Source organism: Oncorhynchus tshawytscha, unplaced genomic scaffold (genome assembly GCF_018296145.1).
Source record: "Oncorhynchus tshawytscha isolate Ot180627B unplaced genomic scaffold, Otsh_v2.0 Un_contig_655_pilon_pilon, whole genome shotgun sequence".
Taxonomy (NCBI): Eukaryota; Metazoa; Chordata; class Actinopteri; order Salmoniformes; family Salmonidae; genus Oncorhynchus; species Oncorhynchus tshawytscha.
In genome coordinates this window covers 39,420-53,078 of record NW_024608199.1, presented here as the reverse complement: position 1 = coordinate 53,078, position 13,659 = coordinate 39,420, and the positions used below count along the sequence as shown (strand labels likewise).

At 39.5% G+C, this 13,659-nt stretch overlaps 1 pseudogene; it reads right to left on the bottom strand.

Moving 5' to 3' along the window:
- Positions 1-3: 3 nt before the first annotated feature.
- LOC121843329 overlaps positions 4-13,659 on the bottom strand; it is a 46,983-nt pseudogene continuing 33,327 nt past the window's right edge.

The window sequence follows — 13,659 nt, the reverse complement described above, 5'->3', positions numbered from 1 at the left end:
CTCATACCGCGTACGGCCCCCTGTCAGGCGGATCTGTGGGGGGGGGGCAGACGGGTTAGGAAGCAGAGGGCGGGTGTGTACGAGTAGGAGTGCGGAGACGGGGGAAGTATGGTCCGGCTGAATACAGGGCATTTAGCCACACTCTTCGAAAAAAAGGGTTCCAAAAGGGTTCTTCGTCTGTCCCCATAGGATAACCTTTTTGTTTTTGGTTCCAGGTAGAACCATTTTTTGGTTCTAGGTAGAACCATTTTTGGTTCTAGGTAGAACCTTTGGCCCTGTGAACCCTCTGTGGAAAGGTTCCAGATATTAAGTACTGGAAAATATTCAGACCCCTTGATTTTTTCCCCACATTTTGTTACGTCACTGTCACGTTCTGACCTTGGTTCTTTTGTGTTTTCTTTGTTTTAGTGTTGGTCAGGACGTGAGCTGAGTGGGCATTCTATGTTGTATGTCTAGTTTGTCTATTTCTATGTTTGGCCTGATATGCTTCTCAATCAGAGGCAGGTGTTAAGTCATTGTTCTCGCTTATCGTCTATATTAAAGATGTTGAACACTAACCACGCTGCATTTTGGTCCTCCTCTCCTTCAGCAGAAGAAAACCGTTACAGTTACAGCCGTATTCTAGAATTGATTCAATGGTTGGTTTCCCTCATCAATCTACATACAATAGCCCATAACAGGTAGTTTTTTCTCGAAATATTCCATTTACATAAGTATTAAGACCCATTATTCTCTGCAGATCCTCTCAAGCTCTGTCAGGTTGGATGGGGAGCGTTGCTGCACAGCTATTTTCAGGTCTCTCCAGAGATGTTCGATCGGGTTCAAATCCGAGCTCTGGTTGGGTCACTCAAGGACATTCAGAGACTTGTTCCGAAGCCACTCCTGCGTTGTCTTGGCTGTGTGCTTAGGGTCGTTGTCCTGTTGGAAGGTGAACCTTCGCCCCAGTTGTCACGTTCTGACCTTAGTTCTTTTATTATGTCTTTGTTTTAGTATGGTCAGGGTGTGAGTTGGGTGGGTTGTCTATGTTCCTGACCTTAGGTCTTTTATTATGTCTTTGTTTTAGTATGGTCAGGGCGTGAGTTGGGTGGGTTGTCTATGTTCCTGACCTTAGGTCTTTTATTATGTCTTTGTTTTAGTATGGTCAGGGCGTGAGTTGGGTGGGTTGTCTATGTTCCTGACCTTAGTTCTTTTATTATGTCTTTGTTTTAGTGGGTCCAGGGTGTGAGTTGGGTGGGTTGTCTATGTTCCTGACCTTAGGTCTTTTATTATGTCTTTGTTTTAGTTTGGTCAGGGCGTGAGTTGGGTGGGTTATCTATGTTCCTTTTTCTATGTTTTGGTATTTCTGTGTTTTGGCCTGGTCTGGTTCTCAATCAGAGGCAGCTGTCTATCGTTGACCAGGCAGCCTGGTTTCACTTTCAGAGGCAGCTGTCTATCGTTGACCAGGCAGCCTGGTTTCACTTTCAGAGGCAGCTGTCTATCGTTGACCAGGCAGCCTGGTTTCACTTTCAGAGGCAGCTGTCTATCGTTGACCAGGCAGCCTGGTTTCACTTTCAGAGGCAGCTGTCTATCGTTGACCAGGCAGCCTGGTTTCACTTTTGAGTGGTGATTATTTCCTTTGTCTGTGTTCATTCACGTTGTTATGTTGTATTTTTGTAGTGTTCAGTTTTATATATTAAAATGGACACTTACCACGCTGCACATTGGTCCGACCTCTCTTACTCCTCGTCAGAAGAAGAGGAGACTCGTTACACCAGTCTGAGGTCCTGAGCGCTCTGGAGCAGGTTTTCATCAAGGATCTCTCTGCATTTAGCGCCTGTTATCTTTCTCTCGATCCTGACTAGTCTCCCAGTCCTTGACACTGCATAACATCCCCACAGCATGATGCTGCCAGCACCATGCTTCACCGTAGGGATGGTGCCAGGTTTCCTCCAGATGTGACGCTTGGCATTCAGGCCAAAGAGTTCAATCTTGGTTTCATCAAACCAGAGAATCTTGTTTCTCATGGTCTAAGAGTCATTTAGGTGCCTTTTGGCAAACTCCAAGTGGGCTGTCATTTGCCTTTTAATGAGGAGTGGCTTCCGTCTGGCCACTACCATACAGGCCTGATTGGTGGAGTGCTACAGAGATGGTTGTCCTTCTGGAAGGTTCTGCCATCTCCACAGAGGAACTCCGGAACTCTGTCAGAGAGACCATCAGGTTCTTGGTCACCTCTCTGACCAAGGCACTTCTCCACCGATTGCTCATTTTGGCCCTGAGGCCAACTCTAGGAAGAGCCTTGGTGGTTCCAAACTTCTTCCATTTAAGAATGATGGAGGCCACTGTGTTATTGGGAGAAAAAAAATTGGTACCCTTCCTCAGATCTGTGCCTCGACACAATCCTGTCTCTGAGCTCTACGGACAATTCCTTTGACCTCGTGGCTTTGTTTTTGCCCTGACATGCACTGTGGGACCTTATATAGACAGGTGTGTGCCTTTCCAAATCATGTCCAATCAATTGAATTTACCACAGGTGGACTCCAATGAAGTTGTAGAAACATCTCAAGGATGATCAATGGAAACAGGATGTACCTGAGCTCAATATTGAGTCTCATAGCAAAGGGTCTGAATACCTATGTATATAAGGCATTTCTGTAAAAAAAACTACATTTTTTACACTTGCGGACATTTCTAAAAATCTGTTTTCACTTTGTCATTATGGTTTATTGTGTGTAGATTTTTATGAATTCAATCCATTTTAGAATAAGGCTGTAACGTAACAAAATGTACAAAAAGTCTGAATACTTTCTGAATGCACTGTAGCACCTTGTTTTCTAAGAGTGTAGACATAATATGTCTGCATCTCAAATGGAACCCTGTTCCCTATATGGTGCACTACTATAGACCAGGGCCCTATAGAACCCTGTTCCCTATATAGTGCACTACTATAGACCAGGGCCCTATAGAACCCTGTTCCCTATATAGTGCACTACTATAGACCAGGGCCCTATAGAACCCTGTTCCCTATATAGTGCACTACTATAGACCAGGGCCCTATAGAACCCTGTTCCCTATATAGTGCACTACTATAGACCAGGGCCCTATAGAACCCTGTTCCCTATATAGTGCACTACTATAGACCAGGGCCCTATAGAACCCTGTTCCCTATATAGTGCACTACTATAGACCAGGGCCCTATAGAACCCTGTTCCCTATATAGTGCACTACTATAGACCAGGGCCCTATAGAACCCTGTTCCCTATATACCACTAGTGCACTACTATAGACCAGGGCCCTATAGAACCCTGTTCCCTATATAGTGCACTACTATAGACCAGGGCCCTATAGAACCCTGTTCCCTATATAGTGCACTACTATAGACCAGGGCCCTATAGAACCCTGTTCCCTATATAGTGCACTACTATAGACCAGGGCCCTATAGAACCCTGTTCCCTATATAGTGCACTACTATAGACCAGGGCCCTATAGAACCCTGTTCCCTATATAGTGCACTACTATAGACCAGGGCCCTATAGAACCCTGTTCCCTATATAGTGCACTACTATAGACCAGGGCCCTATAGAACCCTGTTCCCTATATAGTGCACTACTATAGACCAGGGCCCTATAGAACCCTGTTCCCTATATAGTGCACTACTATAGACCAGGGCCCTATAGAACCCTGTTCCTATATAGTGCACTACTATAGACCAGGGCCCTATAGAACCCTGTTCCCTATATAGTGTACTACTAGACCAGGGCCCTATAGAACCCTGTTCCCTATATAGTGCACTACTATAGACCAGGGCCCTATAGAACCCTGTTCCCTATATAGTGCACTACTATAGACCAGGGCCCTATAGAACCCTGTTCCCTATATAGTGCACTACTATAGACCAGGGCCCTATAGAACCCTGTTCCCTATATAGTGCACTACTATAGACCAGGGCCCGATAGAACCCTGTTCCTATATAGTGCACTACTATAGACCAGGGCCCGATAGAACCCTGTTCCCTATATAGTGCACTACTATAGACCAGGGCCCGATAGAACCCTGTTCCTATATAGTGCACTACTATAGACCAGGGCCCTATAGAACCCTGTTCCCTATATAGTGCACTACTATAGACCAGGGCCCTATAGAACCCTGTTCCCTATATAGTGCTACTATAGACCAGGGCCCGATAGAACCCTGTTCCCTATATAGTGCACTACTATAGACCAGGGCCCGATAGAACCCTGTTCCTATATAGTGCACTACTATAGACCAGGGCCCGATAGAACCCTGTTCCCTATATAGTGCACTACTATAGACCAGGGCCCTATAGAACCCTGTTCCCTATATAGTGCACTACTATAGACCAGGGCCCTATAGAACCCTGTTCCCTATATAGTGCACTACTATAGACCAGGGCCCGATAGAACCCTGTTCCTATATAGTGCACTACTATAGACCAGGGCCCTATAGAACCCTGTTCCCTATATAGTGCACTACTATAGACCAGGGCCCTATAGAACCCTGTTCCTATATAGTGCACTACTATAGACCAGGGCCCTATAGAACCCTGTTCCCTATATAGTGCACTACTATAGACCAGGGCCCTATAGAACCCTGTTCCCTATATAGTGCACTACTATAGACCAGGGCCCTATAGAACCCTGTTCCCTATATAGTGCACTACTATAGACCAGGGCCCTATAGAACCCTGTTCCCTATATAGTGCACTACTATAGACCAGGGCCCTATAGAACCCTGTTCCCTATATAGTGCACTACTATAGACCAGGGCCCTATAGAACCCTGTTCCCTATATAGTGCACTACTATAGACCAGGGCCCGATAGAACCCTGTTCCCTATATAGTGCACTACTATAGACCAGGGCCCGATAGAACCCTGTTCCCTGTTGAACAGGACTCATTGGGTGCTATACGTTAGTTAAGGGTTTCTGAAGCTCTTTGTTATGTATTGTTAAAGGCATGTAGTGTTATGTATTGTTATGTAGTGTTATGTATTGTTATGTAGTGTTATGTATTGTTATGTAGTGTTATGTATTGTTATGTAGTGTTATGTATTGTTATGTAGTGTTATGTAGTGTTATGTAGTGTTATGTAGTGTTATGTATTGTTATGTAGTGTTATGTAGTGTTATGTAGTGTTATGTATTGTTATGTAGTGTTATGTAGTGTTATGTAGTGTTATGTAGTGTTATGTAGTGTTATGTATTGTTAAAGGCATGTAGTGTTATGTAGTGTTATGTAGTGTTATGTATTGTTAAAGGCATGTAGTGTTATGTAGTGTTATGTAGTGTTATGTAGTGTTATGTATTGTTAAAGGCATGTAGTGTTATGTAGTGTTATGTAGTGTTATGTAGTGTTATGTATTGTTATGTAGTGTTATGTATTGTTAAAGGCATGTAGTGTTATGTATTGTTATGTATTGTTAAAGGCATGTAGTGTTATGTATTGTTATGTAGTGTTATGTATTGTTATGTATTGTTATGTATTGTTATGTAGTGTTATGTATTGTTATGTATTGTTATGTATTGTTAAAGGCATGTAGTGTTATGTAGTGTTATGTAGTGTTATGTATTGTTATGTATTGTTAAAGGCATGTAGTGTTATGTAGTGTTATGTAGTGTTATGTATTGTTATGTATTGTTATGTATTGTTATGTAGTGTTATGTATTGTTATGTAGTGTTATGTATTGTTATGTATTGTTAAAGGCATGTAGTGTTATGTAGTGTTATGTAGTGTTATGTATTGTTAAAGGCATGTAGTGTTATGTAGTGTTATGTATTGTTATGTATTGTTATGTAGTGTTATGTAGTGTTATGTAGTGTTATGTATTGGTATGTATTGTTAAAGGTATGTAGTGGTATGTATTGTTATGTATTGTTATAGGTATGTATAGGTATGTATTGTTATGTATTGTTATAGGTATGTATAGGTATGTATTGTTATGTATTGTTATAGGTATGTAGTGGTATGTATTGTTATGTAGTGGTATGTATTGTTATGTAGTGGTATGTATTGTTATGTATTGTTAAAGGCATGTAGTGTTATGTAGTGGTATGTATTGTTATGTAGTGTTATGTAGTGGTATGTATTGCTATGTATTGTTATGTATTGTTAAAGGCATGTAGTGTTATGTATTGTTATGTATTGTTATGTATTGTTATGTATTGTTAAAGGCATGTAGTGTTATGTAGTGTTATGTAGTGTTATGTAGTGTTATGTATTGTTATGTATTGTTAAAGGCATGTAGTGTTATGTAGTGTTATGTATTGTTATGTATTGTTATGTAGTGTTATGTATTGTTATGTAGTGTTATGTATTGTTATGTATTGTTATGTATTGTTAAAGGCATGTAGTGTTATGTAGTGTTATGTAGTGTTATGTATTGTTAAAGGCATGTAGTGTTATGTAGTGTTATGTATTGTTATGTATTGTTATGTATTGTTATGTAGTGTTATGTAGTGTTATGTAGTGTTATGTATTGGTATGTATGTAGTGGTATGTATTGTTATGTATTGTTATAGGTATGTATAGGTATGTATTGTTATGTATTGTTATAGGTATGTATAGGTATGTATTGTTATGTATTGTTATAGGTATGTAGTGGTATGTATTGTTATGTAGTGGTATGTATTGTTATGTAGTGGTATGTATTGTTATGTATTGTTAAAGGCATGTAGTGTTATGTAGTGGTATGTATTGTTATGTAGTGTTATGTAGTGGTATGTATTGCTATGTATTGTTATGTATTGTTAAAGGCATGTGTTTGATGAGAGTGAAGGACATCATGACACACATCACATAGTCAGGATGCGTCCAGGTTTACATCTCTGATCACAATACTACTAACATTGTATTGAACATTACTGCAGCATTTCTGCCCAATCAGGGATCTATCAACACATCGCTGATCAATAAACTGTTAAAAATTCACAGTAAATATAATACCTACCCCCTCCCCCGTTTGCTTAACTACATTTTTACTGAGGCCAAGATTCAATCTGTAGTGCTGAAAGTCAACAGTATATTACATTTTAAATTTAAAGGCAATGTTCCCGTGTCCCGTAAACACTGTATTACTGTAAACACTGTATTACTGTAAACACTGTATTACTGTAAACACTGTATTACGGTAAACACTGTATTACGGTAAACACTGTATTACTGTAAACACTGTAAACACTGTATTACTGTGAAACACTGTATTACTGTGAAACACTGTATTACGGTAAACACTGTATTACGGTAAACACTGTATTACGGTAAACACTGTATTACGGTAAACACTGTATTACGGTAAACACTGTATTACTGTAAACACTGTATTACTGTAAACACTGTATTACTGTAAACACTGTATTACTGTGAAACACTGTATTACGGTAAACACTGTATTACGGTAAACACTGTTACTGTAAACACTGTATTACTGTAAACACTGTATTACTGTGAAACACTATTACGGTAAACACTGTATTACTGTGAAACACTGTATTACGGTAAACACTGTATTACGGTAAACACTGTATTACTGTAAACACTGTATTACTGTGAAACACTGTGTTACTGTGAAACACTGTATTACGGTAAACACTGTATTACTGTGAAACACTATTACTGTGAAACACTGTATTACGGTAAACACTGTATTACGGTAAACACTGTATTACGGTAAACACTGTATTACGGTAAACACTGTATTACGGTAAACACTGTATTACGGTAAACACTGTATTACTGTGAAACACTGTATTACGGTAAATACTGTATTACTGTGAAACACTATTACTGTGAAACACTGTATTACGGTAAACACTGTATTACTGTAAATACTGTAAACACTGTACTACTGTGAAACACTGTATTACGGTAAACACTGTATTACGGTAAACACTGTATTATGGTAAACACTGTATTACTGTAAACACTGTATTACGGTAAACACTATTACGGTAAACACTGTATTACGGTAAACACTGTATTACGGTAAACACTGTATTACGGTAAACACTATTACTGTAAACACTGTATTACTGTAAACACTGTATTACTGTAAACACTGTATTACGGTAAACACTGTATTACGGTAAACACTTTTACTGTAAACACTGTATTACTGTGAAACACTGTATTACGGTAAACACTGTATTACGGTAAACACTGCATTACTGTAAACACTGTATTACTGTGAAACACTATTACGGTAAACACTGTATTATGGTAAACACTGTATTACTGTGAAACACTGTATTACTGTGAAACACTGTATTACGTGAAACACTGTATTACGGTAAACACTGTATTACGGTAAACACTGTATTACGGTAAACACTGTATTACTGTGAAACACTGTATTACTGTGAAACACTGTATTACTGTGAAACACTGTATTACGGTAAACACTATTACTGTGAAACACTGTATTACTGTAAATACTGTAAACACTGTATTACGGTAAACACTGTATTACGGTAAACACTGTATTACGGTAAACACTGTATTACGGTAAACACTGTATTACGGTAAACACTGTATTACGGTAAACACTTACTGTAAACACTGTATTACTGTAAACACTGTATTACGTCGGCTCAATCAAAAGTTCCCTTTAAATTTCAATCACGCTATAACTCTGATCTTCAGTGCTACTAGTTTATACTAGTTTAGACTAGTTTAGACTAGTTATATTTGGTATGACTTGCATGATCACATGAACATCATCTTGTCAACGACGGGTACAACGTGTTTTCAGTAAAACAGGAAATCAGTAAAACGGGAAATGGCACTAACTGGCCCCTCTGGGATGATTGAAGTTCATTAAACAGAATGGAACTGAGTTTAAACTGAATAGTTAGTCTCTGACCGAGTTCTCCAGAGCCATGTATGGCGTGTTGCACCTCACAGCGGCGTCTTCTACATGCTGGCAGTCCTCTGAGGTTATGTTCTTAAAGCCACAGTTCCACATCGACTTCTCCGTCCCCAGACACTGGACCTCATTCATGTGGATAGGACCCATCCCTAAAGACACACACACACAGACACACAGACACACAGACACACACACAGACACAAACACAGACACACAGACACAGACACACAGACACACACACAGACACACAGACACAGACACACACACACACGACACAGACACACACACACAGACACACAGACACACACACACAGACACACACACACAGACACACACACACAGACACACACACACAGAAAGACACTGCTGTAATAAGCGTTGTCAAGATGTGTAGAAAACCTTCATTGAAACCAAAAACATTTTAAAAGACAGTAGTACTCATAGTAAATCCCAGGTCTGTCACGTTCTGACCTTAGTTCTGTTATTATATCTTTGTTTTAGTATGGTCAGGGCGTGATATGATATATGACATTATAGTGTCTATAATACTGTAAGGGGTTAATCTAAATCGGAAACCATAGTAAATCCCAGAACATAGTGTCTATAATACTGTAAGGGGTTCTTCTACATAGATCATAGTAAATCCCAGGTCATAGTGTCTATAATACTGTAAGGGGTTCTTCTACATAGATCATAGTAAATCCCAGGTCATAGTGTCTATAATACTGTCAGGGGTTCTTCTACATAGATCATAGTAAATCCCAGGTCATAGTGTCTATAATACTGTGATAAGCTCACATAGTTACTGTAAGGTAAAGAACAGGGTAAAACACTTCATTATGAGGTAAAGAACAGGGTAAAACACTTCATTATGAGGTAAAGAACAGGGTGAAACAGGGTGAAACACTTCATTATGAGGTAAAGAACAGGGTAAAACACTTCATTATGAGGTAAAGAACAGGGTAAAACACTTCATTATGAGGTAAAGAACAGGGTAAAACACTTCAGTATGAGGTAAAGAACAGGGTAAAACACTTCATTATGAGGTAAAGAACAGGGTAAAACAGGGTAAAACACTTCATTATGAGGTAAAGAACAGGGTAAAACAGGGTGAAACACTTCATTATGAGGTAAAGAACAGGGTAAAACACTTCATTATGAGGTAAAGAACAGGGTAAAACAGGGTGAAACACTTCATTATGAGGTAAAGAACAGGGTGAAACAGGGTGAAACACTTCATTATGAGGTAAAGAACAGGGTGAAACACTTCATTATGAGGTAAAGAACAGGGTAAAACAGGGTAAAACACTTCATTATGAGGTAAAGAACAGGGTAAAACACTTCATTATGAGGTAAAGAACAGGGTAAAACACTTCAGTATGAGGTAAAGAACAGGGTAAAACACTTCAGTATGAGGTAAAGAACAGGGTAAAACACTTCAGTATGAGGTAAAGAACAGGGTGAAACAGGGTAAAACACTTCATTATGAGGTAAAGAACAGGGTAAAACACTTCATTATGAGGTAAAGAACAGGGTAAAACACTTCAGTATGAGGTAAAGAACAGGGTAAAACAGGGTAAAACACTTCAGTATGAGGTAAAGAACAGGGTGAAACAGGGTGAAACACTTCATTATGAGGTAAAGAACAGGGTGAAACACTTCAGTATGAGGTAAAGAACAGGGTAAAACACTTCAGTATGAGGTAAAGAACAGGGTAAAACAGGGTAAAACACTTCAGTATGAGGTAAAGAACAGGGTAAAACACTTCAGTATGAGGTAAAGAACAGGGTAAAACAGGGTAAAACACTTCAGTATGAGGTAAAGAACAGGGTAAAAAAACTTCATTGACATAGATATAAGGGCTTGACATAAAAGTCAGATAAATTAAAATAAGATTTTTGCTGGACACAGCTTGTTTTGTGGGAAGACAGGGGTTTAGGTCTACTGGAATTACTTTGTTCTTAGGGAAACCACGTCAAAGACTTGAATACGTTTTGGGAGAAATCATTACCAAAAGCATATTTCTTTCCAACCTCTTATGAACTAAAAAAAACATTTAAAAAAAAATATAACGAAATGTCTCACCATGTGTCACACCCTGACCGTAGAGATCTTTTTATTCTCTATGTTTGGTTGGTCAGGGTGTGACTCGGGTGGGAAACTCTATGCTCTGTATTTCTATGTTTTCTATTTCTTTGTGTTTGGCCGACTGTGGTTCTCAATCAGGGGCAGCTGTCTATCGTTGTCTCTGACTGGGAATCATACTTAGGCAGCCTGTTTTCCTTTTGGTTGTTGTGGGTAGTTGTCTTTGTTAGTGACCTGTATAGCCCTAGTCAGCTTCACGGTCGTTTTTGTGTGTTGTTTCTTGTTGGCGACATTTATAATAAAGAGAAATGTACGCTCACCACGCTGTACCTTGGTCCAGTCATTTCCATGAAGAAGACGCACATGACACCATGTGTGTAATACCATTAATATATATACATGTGTGTAATACCATTAATATATATACATGTGTGTAATACCATTAATATATATTAATATATATACATGTGTGTAATACCATTAATATATATACATGTGTGTAATACCATTAATATATATACATGTGTGTAATACCATTAATATATATACATGTGTGTAATACCATTAATATATATACATGTGTGTAATACCATTAATATATATACATGTGTGTAATACCATTAATATATATACAGAAGTTTGGACATTAATATATATACTTGCTCATTCATATATATACATGTGTTTTAATATATATACTTATTTATTTTCATTTTTACTTATTTATTTTTACTATTTTCATTGTAGAATAATAGTGAAGACATCAACACTATGAAATAACACATATGGAGTCAGGTAGTAACCAAAAAGTGTTTAAAAAAACAACAACATTCTTGGCATTCTCTCAACCAGGTAGTCAAGCGCTATGATGAAACTGCCAACAGCCAAGACAATGCAGGAGTGGCTTTGGGACAAGTCTCTGAATGTCCTTGAGTGGCCCAGCCAGAGCCCAGACTTGAACCCTGATCAAACATCTCTGGAGAAACCTGAAAATAGCTGTGCAGTGACACTCCCCATCCAACTTGACATCTTGAGAGGATCTGCAGAGAAGAATGGGAGAAACTCCCCAAATACAGCTGTGCCAAGCTTGTAGCGTCATACCCAAGAAGACTGGAGGCTGTAATTGCTGCCAATGGTGCTTTAACAAAGCATTGAGTAAAGGGTCAGAATACTGATCTAAATGTGATATTTCAGTTTCTCATAAATTAGCAACATTTTCTAAAAACATGTTTTTGCATCGTCATTATGGGGTATCGTGTGTAGATTGATAAGGGTAAAAAAAACAATTGAATCAATTTTAGAGTACGGCTGTAACGTAACAAAATGTGGAAAAGGTTATGGGGTCTCAATGCTTTCCTGAAGGCACTGTGTTTACAGATTCTTTTAGGTGTTTTAACACTTTATAGAGACAAGTTGGAAATCAAAGGGAGAGATTGGAAGAGAAACAGTGGGAAGTGGACACAGGGACACGGTCTTCAGTTGGACGTTGTATATGTGACTGTTCTGGGAGTGTAACCACTACACCAAGTCTCTGCACAAATCCATTGATCTACATAAGGTTAAACCACAGTGCTCAGTCCTCACCTTCTCCCATGCGAGCTCCAGTCAGGGCCTCCTTGGCAGATCCGAAGCCCAGCTCCCTGCACACAACACTGGCTGACAGCAGGGTCCAACGGTCGTCACACACCGTGCCCCACTCATTGTTCTTCAGCACCTCCACTCTGCCCTCACCCAGCTTGGCACCACCCTTCAGCCTCACCGTGCTCTGATGGGAGAGGAAAGCAAGGGACACAGTTGACTTACAAAGATACTGAGAGGAGAGGAGAGTTAACTCACTGTGTTCTACAGACGGGAGACAGTTAACTCACTGTGTTCTACAGACAGGAGACAGTTAACTCACTGTGTTCTACAGACAGGAGACAGTTAACTCACTGTGTTCTACTGACAGGAGACAGTTAACTCACTGTGTTCTACTGACAGGAGACAGTTAACTCACTGTGTTCTACAGACAGAAGACAGTTAACTCACTGTGTTCTACAGACAGGAGACAGTTAACTCACTGTGTTCTACAGACAGGAGACAGTTAACTCACTGTGTTCTACTGACAGGAGACAGTTAACTCACTGTGTTCTACAGACAGGAGACAGTTAACTCACTGTGTTCTACTGACAGGAGACAGTTAACTCACTGTTCTACTGACAGGAGACAGTTAACTCACTGTGTTCTACAGACAGAAGACAGTTAACTCACTGTGTTCTACAGACAGGAGACAGTTAACTCACTGTGTTCTACAGAGACAGTTAACTCACTGTGTTCTAGACAGTTAACTCACTGTGTTCTACAGACAGTGAGACAGTTAACTCACTGTGTTCTACAGACAGGAGACAGTTAACTCACTGTGTTCTACAGACAGGAGACAGTTAACTCACTGTGTTCTACTGACAGGAGACAGTTAACTCACTGTGTTCTACAGACAGGAGACAGTTAACTCACTGTGTTCTACTGACAGGAGACAGTTAACTCACTGTGTTCTACAGACAGGAGACAGTTAACTCACTGTGTTCTACAGACAGGAGACAGTTAACTCACTGTGTTCTACAGACAGTTAACTCACTGTGTTCTACAGACAGTTAACTCACTGTGTTCTACAGACAGGAGACAGTTAACTCACTGTGTTCTACTGACAGGAGACAGTTAACTCACTGTGTTCTACAG